The following is a 7,263-nucleotide window of genomic DNA, read 5'->3' as shown; positions in this document are numbered from 1 at the left end:
TTAGGGTTTAGAATTAGGATTTGGTTAGGATTAGGTTTAGGATTTAGGATTTGTTAAGGTTAGGGTATGGTTTAAGATTTGATTTAGGATTTAGGATTTAGGATTTGGTTTAGGATTTGATTTAGGATTTAGGATTTGGATTAGGATTTGGTTAGGGTTTGATTTAAGGTGTAGGATTTGTATTAGGGTTTGGTTAAGATTTTATTTAGGATTTGAATTAGAGTTTGCTTTAAGATTTAGGATTTGGATTAGAATTTGATTAGGATTTGATTTAGGATTTAGGATTTGGTTTAGGATTTGGTTAGGGTTTGTTTTAGGATTTGGTTTAGGATTTGGTTGGGGTTTGGTTTAAGATTTGTTTAGGGTATGATTCAAGGTTTAGGATTTTATTAAGATTTAAGATTCAATTAGTTTTGGTCTAAAGTTTGAATGAATTTCAATAGGATTTTAACAAGAATTAAATTAAGATTGAATTGAGATGTATTTGAGTGATATTTGTGATCCTTTTAATATTTCTTTAATAATTCTTATTGTTTGTTTGAAATTTCTTTGAGATTTTTTTGAATTTGATTAAGCTTTATTAGCATTATTATGATCTAATTAGAGCATTGTTAGTATTCTATTAGAATTAGAATTTTATTATTATAATTTCCATTCTTCTTTCCACAGCCAAGTGCCCGGAGCATTCTCAAGCAAGACTTTCAGGAACAAAATCTACATTTGGAGTACAGAAAGTTCTTATTGTTGGATATTTGTATCGATTTTATGGGAGACAGTCAGATCCAAGCAAAGTTGATGCAATTGGAAGGTTGAAGGATTCATGTGATTCTTTAACAGAAATACACAGGTTTTTAGGAGCTTAAGTATTTTATTGTATATGGATTCATCATTATGCTCATGTAGTAGATCTATTGTATGAATTATTACGTAAAGATTATTGATTTATAAAAAAAAAAAAAAAAAAAAAAAAAAAAACATACGAAAGCAATGCAGAAGCTAAAGGTGTTATTGGTGATACCTCTAATTTTAAGAAAAATTGATTATGACTATAATAGACAAGTAATTCTTATTGTGGATACTAATCCTATTGCTATTGGATGGATTATGGATCAAGATGACTCAAGTGGAAATAGATTTGTAGTTCGATTTGGAGCTTAAGTTTTAAGTACTCATCAACGTGCATATTTACAAGTCAAAAGAGAACTTTGGGAAGTTGTTTCGGCTATGAAAGCTGAAAGAAATTATTTGATTGGTGCATCAGTAGTAATTGAAATGGATTGCTTGCCATTGCTTGGAATGATTACTAATTGTTCAACATCGGATATTGCAATGTTAAGATCGATTGCTTATATTAAGTCACTAAATTCGGAATTTAATCATGTTGCTGGAAAGGACAATTTAATAGCAGACATCCTATCTCGAGCAAGTTATGAAAGAGAAGATGAAATGGTTGAAGACATTAATGATGTTGAGTCAAAATTCTATTCAGTATCAAATCTTAACAAAGAAGACAAGCTATTTCTTGAAGAAAATTATGAAGGAGAATTATCAGATATTAGTCATTACTTGAGTACCTTGACTAAGCAAGAAAATTGGTCTACAAAAAAATTTAAACAAATAAGAAAAAAAACATATGGATTTTTGCTTCAAGAAGGATTCTTATGGAAGAGACCAAAGAAAGGAATTAGAATGCCACAAAAAGTGATAGGCAATAAAGAAGAAAAACAAAAATTATTAAAGGGGTTTCATGATAGTTTATGGATAGGACATAGAGGAATTTGGGCTACTTTTGCTAAGCTTAAGGAATGATATTAGTAGAAAAATATCCATCGAGATGTGCTCTTATTTGTAGAATCATGTGAAATTTGTCAAGCGTATTCTAATATACAACATCGAGATGGTCTTCATCCTACATATCCTCTAGCTATTCATTTTAAATGGATTGTTGATTTGGTTATTATACCAATCGGGTTATGGCAAATGAGATATTTGGTCTTAGCTTGTGAAGATTTATCAAATCAAGTAGAAGGAAGAGCATTGAGAACAAAATCTATAGAAGGAATTTGTAGATTTTTGCTTGAAGATGTTACTTGTCGCTACGGATGTGTAAGAAAAATCACTACAGATCATGGAGAATTAAATGCACAAGAAGCTCGTGAATTCTTTGAAAGATGTAGAATTAAACTATCACTGACTATTACTTATAATCCTGAACGAATTCCAAAAAGTAAACGTGGTCACCCATCGATTGTGAAAGCATTAGTTAAAGCTTGTAATGGAAAGGTTAGAGAATGGCCACGACTTTTGTCATTTACATTATGGGCCGATTGAACAATTCATAGCTCAGTAACGGGATACATGCCTATTGAGCTTATGATAGGCCAAAAATCAATTATGCCAATTGAAGAAAAAGTACTTACTTGGAGTGTGCTACCATGGGAAGATAGATTGACAAGAAAAGAACTTCTAGCTATTAAAATTCAACAATTTGAGCAAAGATTAGAAGATATGCAAATAACATTAGAAAGGTTAAAAAGAGCGAGGTTACAAAACAAGACATGATTTGATAAGCAGCATCAATTGAGGCCTAAAACAATTGAAGAAGGTGATTGGGTTTTGGTCTATGGTAGTAGCTTAAACAATCAACATAGTGCTTTAAGGAAGTTTTCTAAACGATGGTTTGGTCTGTATGTGATAGCAACTGTTCATGATAATGCAACTTATTTGTTGCGGGAGTTAGATGGAACAAGGTTACAAATACCAATTATAGGGAAGCGAGTAAAAATATTTAAACAAAGATACACAGAAATAAATATAGAAGACCTTGGTGAAGATATAGATATTCCTCAATAGGAAGATGAATTTGACATGAATAACAAAAATGATGAAGAGGATTTGGACGAAAATTTGGAGAATGTATTATGAATCAAACAACAACTGGGTTATTTGGTATATATCAGAAGATGCACAAGTTCAGAGAAGGAGGATGTCGTGTTGTAACACGACTATATGGTGAAAATATAAATAAAAAAGATATTATTAATATTTAGTCATCTTGGATGTTAGAAATAGTGGCCAATTCCAATGCCAATATTCAGGATCAATTAATGTCATCCCACCAACGTCATCGAACTAAGTACCCTCCATACCAACGAGACAACTAGGATCATTCTCCAACCCTACATAGAACAAGCCTAGTAGGTATATACCAGTGGAGACATCCAATATGTATGATAGGAGTGCATGAAGACCACTTCGTGGTTTCCGTTGCAAACAAGTTGGTCATTATGCTAGTGAATGTTCTAATCCCAAAGCCAGTCATGATTACGTGCTAGTGTGAAGGAATTGCAAGAAGTAGAGGTATACTTATTAGCAATATAATGCTCCATCTAATTTTAATAAACGGAATCAGTAGATCTAAAGATAAGAAAAAATTGAGGAGATAAATCAAGGTCCTCAAGATTCTCTGGTAAATTGAGTGGAATGAGTCCGAGCCATTCTTACCAAGAGTCAGAAAAAAAAGAAAAGGACCAATTCAATATTCGAGTAAATCTAATGAGAAGGACCAATTTGACTCAATTTTGGGGATATCCAATCCAGGTCTTCATATGGGCCTCTTACCCAATATGAGACCTGACTTGGTTGGGCAACCCAATGAGGTTCCAAATATGAAGGCTTCAGTTCTATTTTAAGCTATTCCATTCTCTATGCCATTTCGGAAAAAATGTCCTTTCAGTGGAAAGATCCTCTTAGAGACAAGAATTCCGGAGAAGCGCCATCGGCTGTTCTAATTTGGAGTCCAGGGCGGAGAGAAAAAGGGACCACATGGAGTTAAAAGAGAGGAGATGATAAGGAAAGAGGCATTCAGAGATCAGGATTTTTGGGATCGGAGAGCTAGCTTTAAGCTCCTTCAAAAGGTATAGAATTGAATTTCATAGGATTTGGGAGAACTTTGGCAATCGTTGCTGAAAGTCACTGTTTGTATTGATGAATTGGATTCTTTTTGCAATAAAATAACAACTGGTACTCTTGACTATTTTGTGAAATTGGAGAATCTTCTACGGTTGAAACTTAGAGGTATCTAGAGGGTTGAGTATGCCGAGTGCATACAAAAGTTTGTATTAATCTAATGAAACAGATAGAAGATATTTGACCATTAGTATAAAGAAGTATCGGAAGTTAGCAGATTGGGGTTTTTTAGGATTTTTGTAATGTCTGGAGATCTATCAGCTGGAATAAGGTGACTTTTAGCATAGTAAGTTGAGGACTTCTAGGCGGCAATCAAGATACATCAGTGTGGATTAACGACATTTTCCTGCAACTTATAAGTTAGATTGGATTGAAACTTCTTGAACATTAAGAAGGCTTGCAAAGACACTAGTGGTAGAAATTTACAAGAATCAGACGGTTAGATTGAGAATTACAACTTGTTGAAGCTCGTTGTCTAGAGTTAGGATTAAAAATAAAATAAAATAAAAATAAAATAAAAATAAAATAAAAATAAAATAAAAAAATAAAATAAAATATAATAAAATAAAAAATAAAAACTAACAAATAACAAAAGACTTTGTGCTTATAATATCTTGAAGTTATTAAAAATAGTATTTCTAAGTACTTTGTATTGGGATTAAGCTTTTACATTGAAATCTGAAATAGTTTATATTTAGATGTTCAAAACCCACTAGCTTATCTGGATACTTGCAAACATTATTTTATCTTCTACAGCCAGACGCTCGGTGCGTTTTCAAGCAAGATAACACGTAATATGACAACAATTTTGATTTTAGATGTGTTTGTAGGTTAGAAATTTGGCCAAAAAGCTAACTATGTATTGGTGGATTGTAGAACAAGCGAACTATGTGGTGCATACATAGCTAACTATCCTTGCAAGATAAGACATGTGGCTAGCAAAGTCAATACATGTTGGAGGTCCTATAGGACATTGTCATGTAACTCTTAGTTAGATAGTATATATGGAGGCAAGAGTGAAGCCTTCTTCACTCTTATCAATGTCTCTCTAGTCTTAATCTTATTTCAAGACTTTCTAGTCTTTTTATTTTTGGTAATAGCCATTCTAGTTAATATTACATCATCTTTTGAATGACTTTTTAGTTCTCTTCAATGATAGAAGAGTATATTGAAGATTCTCTTTCTTCGAGATTCATGTCCTTGACATATATATTGGTATGCATAAACAATTATAAATTGGAATGTATAAACAATGGTACATTTGAATGCATAAATAGTTGTATATTGGAATGTATAAATAGTTGTATATTAGAATGCATAAAGTATTGTATATCAGAATGCATAAAATATTGTATATTAGAATGCATAAAATGTTGTAAAACAAAATGTATAAACAATTGTATATTGGAATGCATAAAGTGTTGTATATTAGAATGCATAAACAATTGTATATTGGAATGCATAAAGTGTTCTATATTAAAATGCATAAAATGTTGTATATTGGAATGCATAAACAATTGTATATTAGAATGCAAAAATAATTGTACATTGGAATGCATAAAGTTTTGTATATTGGAATGCATAAAGTATTATATATTGGAATGAATAAACATTTGTATATTGGAATGTAAAAATTATTATACATTAGAATGCATAAACAATTGTACATTAGAGTATCTAAACAACTGTATATTGGAATGCATAAATAGTTGTACATTGGAATGCGTTAACAATTATACATTGGAGTATATAAACAATTATATATTTGAATGCATAAACAATTGTATATTAGAATACATAAAGTTTTACATATTAGAATACATAAAGTATTGTCTATTGGAATGCATTACATGTTGTATATTAGAATGCATAAAGTGTTGTACATTGGAATACATAAATATTTATATAATGGAATGCATAAACAGTTGTACATTGGAATGCTTAAACATTTGTATAATGGAATGCATAAACAGTTGTACATTGGAATGCATAAACAATTGTACATTGGAATACATAAATACTTGTTTATTAGAATGCATAAATAGTTGTACATTAGAATGCATAAAGTTTTGCATATTGGAATACATAAAGTTTTATATATTGGAATGCATAAAGTGTTGTATATAGGAATGCATAAAGTGTTGTATATTAGAATACATAAAGTGTTGTATCTGTCATGGACATATGCACATAAGCCAATAATTACATGTATAAATAGGTAGAAGTAAATAAAAGTAGGTAAAAGTAAGTTAATTCTATAATATTTACTATACAAGCTTCTTAGAAGCTTTATAGATGCTTCTTTGGCTTTATAGGTGTCTTTAATTGATATTTTGGATTAGAAACGTGGTCAATAAGTTGGCCATGTGCCACACATGTTATTAGCTTGAAGATCAAGCTAATTATGTGGCTCACACGTAGAAAAACTTGCCTAATAAGTCAAGGCATATGTCCTACAAAGTCAACACATATTGGAGGTCCTATAGAATATCACCACATAGCCCCTAATTAGATAGTATATATAGAGAGAAGAGTGAAGCCTTCTTCACTCTTGTCAACTCTTTTCTTGCTTCCAGTCTAGTTTCAAGGATCTCTAGTTTTCTTGGCTTTTGGCAATAGTCATTCCAGTTTCTTTCTTAATATATATATATATATATATATATATATATATATATATATATATATATATATCAAGTTATTTCTATTTTGTCATCTTTCTTTGAGAGAAGTTTTACTTGTTTATTTATTTTTATCATGTACTTGTCCTTGACAGATTGACAAGAGTATACTTACAATATCAGAGCTTTGTCTTATCTTGATTAAGATTAGACAAAGTAGATTATCTACTTTTATTAGAAAGGGATACCTACTTTTATTTACTTCTACCTATTTATACATGTTGTATCTATCATGGACATATGCACATAAGCCAATAATTACATGTATAAATAGGTAGAAGTAAATAAAAGTAGGTATTCCTTTGTCTACTTAGAATTAAGATTATTCCTTTCTCTTGATAAGACATAAGCATATTAGAAGTTGCGGATTACCCTCTTCTAAACTTATATTGTCTTTAGTATTTTTTTTGTTCTCAAGTCCTCTCTTCTATTTGTCTTGAGCGATATTAGAGACATTTTTTTTCTAAGTGTTATCATGACAAAACTTGTTGAAATGAAGAATGCAATAGTACAAATGCAAGAGTAATTGAAGGAGTTAATGCTTGCGATGCATCAACTCAATTTACCACCACAAGGAGCAACAAGATTAGCAAGAAGTGAAGATATAGAAATTATT

Source organism: Physcomitrium patens, chromosome 14 (genome assembly GCF_059467195.1).
Source record: "Physcomitrium patens ecotype Gransden chromosome 14, ASM5946719v1, whole genome shotgun sequence".
In the NCBI taxonomy this organism is placed as follows: Eukaryota; Viridiplantae; Streptophyta; class Bryopsida; order Funariales; family Funariaceae; genus Physcomitrium; species Physcomitrium patens.
The sequence above is the reverse complement of the archived record's forward strand: the minus strand, read 5'-3'. Positions refer to the sequence as shown.